The sequence below is a fragment of the Priapulus caudatus genome, unplaced genomic scaffold (assembly GCF_000485595.1).
Source record: "Priapulus caudatus unplaced genomic scaffold, Priapulus_caudatus-5.0.1 Scaffold105, whole genome shotgun sequence".
NCBI classification, from domain to species: domain Eukaryota; kingdom Metazoa; phylum Priapulida; class Priapulimorpha; order Priapulimorphida; family Priapulidae; genus Priapulus; species Priapulus caudatus.
In genome coordinates, this window is record NW_014577166.1 from 276,621 (window position 1) to 285,790 (window position 9,170).

The window sequence follows — 9,170 nt, forward strand, 5'->3', positions numbered from 1 at the left end:
TGGGAGAGGGTTTGTGATAATGTTATTAAATATTAAATAAAACAGATAGCATAATTTATATGGAACTGAGACACGCACTAGCGCATAATAATATGAATAATAATTGAGTTACTCCGCGAACGGAGTTGCAGGGAGGTAATGTAATTGGTCGTGTGTGTGTGTGTGTGGTGTCTGTGTGTGTGTGTGTGTGTGTGTGTGTGGGTGTGTGTGTGTGTGTGTTGTGTGTGTGTGTGTGTGTGTGTGTGTGTGTGTGGTGTGTGTTGTGTGTGTGTGTGTGTGTGTGTGTGTGTGTGTTGTGTGTGTGTGTGATGTGTGTGTGTGTGTAGTGTGTGTGTGTGTGTGTGTGTGTGGTGTGTGTGTGTGTGTGTGTGTGTGTTGTGTGGTGTGTGTGTGTGTGTGTGTGTGTGTGTGTTGTTGTGTGTGTGATGTGTGTGTGTGTGTGGTGTGTTGTGTTGTGTGTGTTGTAGTGCTGGTGTGTGTGTTGTGTTGTGTGTGTGTGTGTGTGGTGTTGTCGGCCCGCGAGGGCGATGATAGCGCGTACGAGTTAGCGAGCGGCGATCAGCAGCAGGCGAGTGAGTCAGCAGGCAACGAGCAGCAGAGCGCGAGCCAGCCTTCGGACACATACCCATGTTACATGCTCGGCGGAGGTATTCACCTCTCGTGAGTGCGCATCTGTCTAGTTTATATGTGCACATTGCATACATACAAATATGTTTAGCATAGCAGCACGCGCATGGTTTGGTTGTGATTTATTGGGTTGCTCTTTGATTGAATTGATAAGTTGATCTCATGAAATTATGAGCATTACGTTTGAAAACGATACTATTCACTGTACATGAATATGAATACGAGCTCTATAGTAAGTAGACGCAAATAACCACACACAACCACACACCACCAACAACACACAAACCTACTATTTTAATCGCCTTACAGAATTATTTAAGGCATATTGAATTCCAGCGATCGAACAGTGGTTTTTAAATCGCTGCTTAAATCTTATTTAATCGCGCATAAAACCACTGTTCTGATTGGCTGGAATTCATCACGCTTAAAATACATTTAAGCGGCGATTAAAAGAAGGAGGTTTTGCACTAATGGCCCCTTCAACTAACTAAAGCTCACTGGCAAAGCGAATCAAGAGCAGCCCTTCCATCGGCCGCGTTGCGCTCCCTCGTTGTCTCTTCATTCTTTCTTTTCGGCTCTCTCGCTCTGCTCTTCTTCGGGCCTTTGGCTCTCTCTGTCTCTCCCTCTCTCTTCGCTCAGGGATCACACTCTCTCTCTCTCTCTCTCTCGTCTCTTCTCTCTCTCTCTCATTTTTTTTTTTTCGCTCTCTCTCGTTCGATCACCACTCTCCCGTCTGGGCTCTCTCTCTCTCTCTCTCTCTCTGCTCTCTCTTCCCTCACGCTCTCTCTCCCCCGCCTCTGCCTCGTCCTCTCTCACTTCCTTCTGTTTTCTCTCTCCTCTCCCTCGCCTCTCCGCCTCTTCTCTCTCTCTCTCTCTCTTTCTCTCTCTCCCTCTTCCCTCTCAGACTTGCTCTCTCCTCTTCTTCCCCCTCCATCTACTCTCCTCTCTCTCCGTACTCTTCCTCTCTCTCACTCTCTTCCCCTCGCTTCCTCCTCTCCTCTATCCGATTTTTTCTCTTTCTTCGAGCGGTAGCGCTGCCGGACGAGCTGTAGCGACTGATTTCTATACAAGACGTCTGATGTCTATCAGACTGCATTGTCTGATCGTCTTCTAACCCTAGCAAGACCGTTTCTGGGAAGCTAGCAAAGGTGTAACGTTTTTTATAATAACTTCACATAATGTTTATACTATATATGTTTTCCGGGTGGCACTCCGGCAGCCATGTTTTTATACTATGTTAACTCCGGTTTCCCAGCAGGCGGCCAGCGATGTAGAAAATTATGAAAAATTGCTTAAAAGCTGCTTGTCGCGGCGGGACAAGCTAGCCGACAGATCTACTTGCCTCCGTGGAAATGGACACAGTAGCGACAAACGGATAGCCTTATTTCGAACATGGATTGGTATCCTGGAACTTCTCGCAGCAAATGTTTTGTTGGGATCTGTTATGAAGTTGCCCACGAGATGGGCGCGTACGTTTGAGTGTCTATAAGATTAAAGATGGAAGCTCCAATCGTCGTAGTATATAGCAACACCATTTGCAAGACAGATAGTAAGCACTCATCAATTTTGCCTACGCAGCCTAGCAGGCTGAAATAGAGAGCGGCACCTGTAACTAATTAACACAGGCAATAAACTACGCGTACATCACAGCCACATGCACTGCAGTGGCATAAGTTACATGTAACACACTGACAGTACAGAATGCCATAGAAATTATACGATTTAAGGAGCCAAAACCTTCTCCACCATTTAGCTTTTGAAATTTCACTGTGACATTGTAGCCCATACAATCAGGAATGTATAGATTCTACTAGCTAAACCGGCAGCAAATTCTTTCTAAAGCAGTAAAAAATCCATGTTTAACGCCCTCTGATGGTCAAAAAGGTTTATCCGACACTTACTCTTCCACATGTCAGCAGAAAGTTACATTCGCATGGTCCTTTCAATAAGGGGCCATAAAAATGCTAGGTCACCGCTGACAAGGCAAAAAAAGTTTTCAATCGCTCCGTCAGATCCAGTCCTCAGAAAAATGTCTAAAATCTGCCGTGCCCATTACCTTTGACCTGTGACCTCCCAATTTCGCAGCAGTGATGGCTTTTCCTACCATGATGCTATACACCGACTATAAGCGAGGCCTAGGTCGAAGCGTTTAATTTGTGCCGCACTGCATTTCCCCGCTATCTAAGTTAAGGAGGGAATGTCCCCCTTCTTTTACGACTTCTTGCCCTTTGCCTTTGACCCCCAGCTTCGACATCTCCAAAGCTCGTTTTGACGATCCCACCCAAATCGTCCGAAACGTCGAGCGGTAAGATTTGTGCCGAAACTGTTGACGGACGCACGCACAGCGGACGCACCACGCCGCACGGATGCACCGCTCAGCGATTCTACAAGCTGCCACTGACTAAGTCCAGATGACTAAAAACTAGAAAAATACTCAAATGTGATATATTGGTTTCCTTGTAAGAAATTATTATCTGTGGTAATGTGTATGAGAGAGGCCATAGACAACGAGAACATGTCACTCTGACCGTTCTGGGCACTCCCATTATTTCGGCTGCACCTCCTTTTGAGGTTGCAAGTCCATAGATCCCTTGATGCAAAAGCTAACTATTCCTGTTTAATGTGAGTTGTAGTCTTTTTAAAGCTGCATTATCCCTACAATCAAACGCCACGAATAAATTGTGTTGAGTGATTTTTGTTAGGCCGATGCACAATTTACCAACTTGCAGCGGATCTATTGTTTGTCCTTTGCTGCTTCACGTTCGTCGCTTCCTCTTATATCCTGCCTGTTTTATTTTCCAAGTGTTATAAAAGGTTGTGGCTGGAGCATTAGATTTATTTTGCTTTAAGTTTAATTCCTCTTTAGTATTTATTTCGCATAGTACGCAAGCCACATTTTTCTTTGAAGCACAAGTCGTAGTGAAGCCATAGTCGAAAGAGTCATACCATAAGCTCATGTTAGCCCTTGGCAGCAGAACAGGTAAGTATTGTTGTGTTCTAACCACCATATTAAGCATGCATTCTAGCTTTCCAAACGAGGCATTTGCATTTCTCTTGCGATATTTACCACTTCAGCGTTCATAGTCAAATGCAAGAAAAATCGACCCCTGTCTAGTCTGCCCGTAATATTTGGCTTTTGTCGACAACTCGACAATAACGAATCAGGTCTAACTCGGCCACGTATTCTGATCATAGGAGTTCTTAAGGTATAGTAGGTCTTCGTGAAATGAACATATGTAGCGGTGGTAATGTGTACGTTGTTGCTTGCACAGTGCACACGCGCTGAGCGTGACGGCCTCACCACTATCGTGCGCGAGGCAGACGATCGAGGGCGGTTAATGTGAACCACTATATTCTACTATAGTGGGAAGGACCCATCGTACTAGCCATACTTAGTTACCATACTGCAGCATACCGTAGCCTCATATCATAGCCGTACATTACGATATGACACCATGCCATACCATACCATCAAATACGCATACCCACTACGCATACCAACCATTACCATACCAATACCATACCATACCATACCCTATCGCATACCATACCATACCATACCATACCATACCATACCATACCATGTACCATATCGTACCAATGATACCATACAATACCATACCATACCATACTATTACTGTACCATACCATACCATACCATACAACCTGGAGTACACGAATTAGATAGAGATATAATAATATATATGATAATAGAGATATAAGATCTAATTCATGTACTTCTGATACCATATCATACCGTACCGTACCATACAATACCATACCATACCACACTATGCCACACCACACTGCACCACACCACACCACACCACACCATGCGGTACCATACGGTACTATGATAGGGTGCCATGCCATATCGTACCGTACTACACCATATCACACAACACAGTATAATAGTTGTATAATAGCTACGTAGAATCAAGAGTAGATAATAACACAAGTGTTAATATCTATGATGATATAATATGATGATTATAATAATGTGTTATTATCTACTCTTGGTAGAATGTTATGTGTCGGCGTAATACGTGGTGTGTCTATTAATCCTGATCATATCTTCGCTATGCAGTATGACGTCGTAAGTAACGTGGCCTGTAAGTGACATTCACTATGTACGTACGCCAGGGGCCTAATTGAAGGTAATCTAGGTATATATGAATAGATGCTTGTTTATCACGTTTTCATCAGATCATATAGCACACGTCAAGGATAGTACACGACGAGCTTTTTTCCCCGCCGCGACAATTAACATAGAAAATGTGCCACTGCTTTGTGTATGCATGTGTGCGTGCGAGCTTGCGTGTGTGAGCGGCACTGCGTGCGTGCGTACATGCGTGCGTGCTCGAGCGTGTGTCTGTAAATTATCAGCCTCACTGAAATAAAGTGAAAGTTGGTATTTGGCCGGTTGGATGGCGTGCCGAGTTAGGGTGTGTACCAGCCGGTACTGTGCGCGAATATGGACCAATGAACCCAACGCCCGGGCGGTCATTGCCTTTCCTCGGCACGCTCGCGAATTGCCAAACCGAGCAAGTTTTTAGTACCGCGGGCCAGCAGCGAGACTCATCATCGTGAATGTCGACTACTCCTAACAACACTTGTTTGCCCTTTCCGACTGCTTCACGGCAGCAGCGAGACATGGCAGCCAGTCGTGGTCAGGAGAGAGAACGAGAGAGAGAGAGACAGAGAGAGAGAGAGAGAGAGAGAGAGAGAGACAGAGAGAGAGAGAGAGAAAGAGAGAAAGAGAAAGAGAAAGAGAAAGAGGGGGGAAGGTGATATAGTGACAGAGAGCGAGCGAGATGGAAAGAAAGAAAGAGAGTGAAAGAGACCGAAAGAGGAAGAGAGGGGGAAGGGAGATGGCCATTGCCAAAGTAAAAGGTTCGATTGACGCATGTTTATCTTTATGAAATCAAATGAATACATCGTGTTTGTATGTGTGTCGGCGCGCGCGTGCGTGCGTGCGTGTGAGTGCGTGTGTGTGTGCGTGCGTGTGTACGTTTGTGTATACCTCTCTCTCTCTTTCTCCCCCTCTCCCTCTCATACTGTCATGTTCTTTTGCTTACCCTTGTCAAATGGGTTGATTTATCTAATCAATAAACAGTTTCTTTGTGGTGCCGGTAAATGTCATCTTCAATCCAATTATTAATTTTTGCATAATTCGTCCCATAAGTTTTCTTGGAAGGTTTCACACATCTGAACAATATAATAGTGTCGCCATGTCAAGAGGTTGGTCTCTTATCATGTCACCGTGGTGATATCCTAAATCTGTGCTTTATTCGTACATGTTGCTAGCAGATATATTCTGAAGGTGATATATACCTAACAATTACTTATAGTTCCCCTGGCAGCATTGGCAATATGGGTAGGCATTCTGTAGCTACAGCGAAGTGGACATCTGTACAGAGGGGGAGCTAAGGTAAGCAAGGGAAGTGTGGCGGAGAAGGCACCCTGAAGAAACATGCCACTTGTCTAGTCCCACTACAGAAAGAAAGGAAAGCCAACGAGTGATTTTTCTCTTCTATACTTTTCTACTCGCTACTATTCTTTCCTATACGCAAACCGGCCATAACTTCCAGAGAGACGAATTTGTGGAGATTTGTGCTGTATGCTCATCCACATGTGGCATAGGCTGTGGCAGGTCTAATGCAACAAGTAGGTTCGCTTTCACGGTAGTTCAACGGAGACAGGAAAAAGAGGGCTAGTGGGTCAGGCGCTTGAAGCTGTTGTTTTTTGTCATTCCTACATTGCCCCTAACATTGTTGGCATGTATTTGTCTTTATACTCCAGCTAATTTTTGCTTCGTGTGCATGACAGCCAGGTGGAACCCAGTGGCTGTTGACTCTGTGTGTTTTCTCATCTGTTCAGTAGTTAAGCTATTATATACATGTAAAGTGTATGCCAGTAAGTTCGTGACAGTCGTTGTGCCGGCCGTATCTATAGGCACATGTGCAAAGAGAGTTGAGAGTGTACAAGACTGCCAACAGGGATGGAAAGCTATACACTAGAAAAGCAGAATGAATTAGATCTATCATCGTCTTTTTGCATAAATTTCTCATGTTGTTGGTGACTGTTTTATTAGTAACAAATATTTATCAAAATGAAACGGCATCTCAGTGCCATTTTTGCACATGCAATGGATTGCTGTTATCGGATGCCCCGAAACATGCAGCTTTGCGTGCTGGACGGTCCCTTCTGCTGCATAATGATAAAGATGACCCTGGATAGCGATGATGGAAAAACGGAAATAATTTGCTATCTGCAGCTTTGCAGTTTTAAATGAGGAATTTGCGCTTATTTTTTGCACAGGTGTTAGCATGTAATAATGTAGGCATATATGGTTGTGTGTAAGAATCAATTACCAGGCCTTTCAGGCCACTTGCAGTGTTGTGGCTTCCTGTTGTGTGAAAGCAACTAAATAATTTCTTGTGCATAGATACTAATGTTGTAAAGTTGAATAGCAGAAAAAAGTGCTTCTTTGTGCATGTGAATATTAATTAATTCATGTTTGTCAGTTTATTTATTAATGTTTTCTCTAATTTTGATTAAAAATTATTTGATTTAAAAATAATTGATTACCTACCCTTTTTTTTCCGGCATGTAACGCTAACCACACATATATTTTGTTTTGGTCTTATAAAGATGTAGTAGTAGTCGTGGTGGTAATGATGGTGCCGGCAGCAGCAGCAGCATGCAGCACTATATTATTATATTAATGAATATTGTGTTATATGTGATTTGTTTAAATTATAATTGAATTTTCTTAAAGTCACTAGTTGGATTCTACAAATTGATTCCGTTCTTAGAAAGAGTGTTAACAAAATAATGCGAGTATGAAGTTATGTACTCTGTTTTACTGCCGCACGTCCTATTTGACATCAACAGTAGTCCGCGTGACTCCCTGAAAGTTCTGCTGTTATGTATAACAACAAGTGCCGCAGAGCGACAGCGCTCACCTGACGGCAGGTGTTCTGATGCTAAACTATGGAAGGCCATTACCGCCAAAACTTACCTATTTTAATCACGCTTAAAATACATTTTAAGCACGATTAAAGTAGGTAGGTTTGTGTGTGCATGTGTGCATGTGTGCGTGCGTGCGTGCGTGCGTGCGTGCGTGCGTGCGTGCGTGCGTGCGTGCGTGCGTGTGTGGTTATTTGCGTTGCTTATCTATAGGCGTGTATTCTATTCATGTACATAGATTGTTTGCAACGTAAGCGTGGATAATTTCATGAGTCAACTTATCAAATTCAAATCAAAGAGCAATGCAATGAATCACAACTAAATCATGCACGTGCTGCTATGTAAACATATTTGTATGTAGGCAATGTGCACAGTATAAATCAATTATTATTATTATTATTATTATTATGCGTGTGCGTGTGTCAGTTCTATATATAGACGTTATGCTATCTGTTTTATTGTAATATGAATAACATTATTACCCAAACCCTCTCCCCACACACACACATACACACACACACACACACACACACACACGCACACACACACACACACCCACACCCTCTCCCCATAATAGATAGATTATTAAATAGATTTTAAGCGCGATTAAAAACCACTGTTCTGATTGGCTGGAATTCAATCGCGCTTAAAATAGATTTTAAGCGCGATTAAAATAGGTAGGTTTTTGTGCGTGTGTGTGTGCGTGTGCGTGTGCGTGTGCGTGTGCATGTGCGTGTGCGTGTGCATGTGTATGTGTGTGTGTGGGGAGAGGGTTTGGGTGATAATGTTATTAATATTACAATAAAACAGATAGCATAACATTTATATGGAACTGACACACGCACACGCATAATAATAATAATAATAATTGATTACCTCCGCGCAACGGAGTTGCAGGGGAGGTAATGTAATCGGTCCATAGAAATGTATACGATGTTAAGGGGAGCGATAACCTTCTTCACAAATTTTAGCTTTGAAATTTCACTGCTATTTGGTAGCCTCATACATCGCGGAATGTTGATTCTAATAGCAAACCCGCGGCGAGTCAAATTCTTTCTACCAGTGAAAAAAAATCCATGTTTACCCTCCCTGATGTAACAATAGGTTATACCGCACACGTTACTTTCGTCACATCGTCAGCAGTACATTCCGGGTGGTCCTTTCAATAAGCCATTTTAAATGCGGTTAGGTCACCGCTGAAACAAAAAGTTTTGTTCAATCGCTCCGTCGACCATGCTACCTCAGAAATGTCTAAAATCTGCTGTGCCCATGACCGTTGGACCTGGTGACTCCATTTCGGCACGAGTGATGGCTTTTGCCTACCCTCGAATGCTATCACCGACTATAACAGCTAGGTCGAGGCGTTTAGATTTGTTGCCGCAATTCTGCATTTGCCTTCGCCTATACGCTTACGCTCTCGCGCGGGATGGTTCCCTGTCTTTTTACACTCGTGGCTTTGACGTTTGACCCCCAGCTTCGAATCTCCCAATCGTTTTCTGCCGATCCCCGCCAAGCGTCCCGAAAAACGTCGAGCGGTTTGAAGATTTTCGTGCCAACTGTTGCAGGACGAC

At 43.5% G+C, this 9,170-nt stretch overlaps 1 protein-coding gene across 1 annotated transcript in view; it reads left to right on the forward strand.

The window, feature by feature from the left end:
* Window positions 1-9,170, forward strand: part of LOC106805199 (nuclear receptor coactivator 2-like) — a gene marked incomplete in the record, with an annotated part of 120,763 nt that overhangs the window by 6,870 nt on the left and 104,723 nt on the right.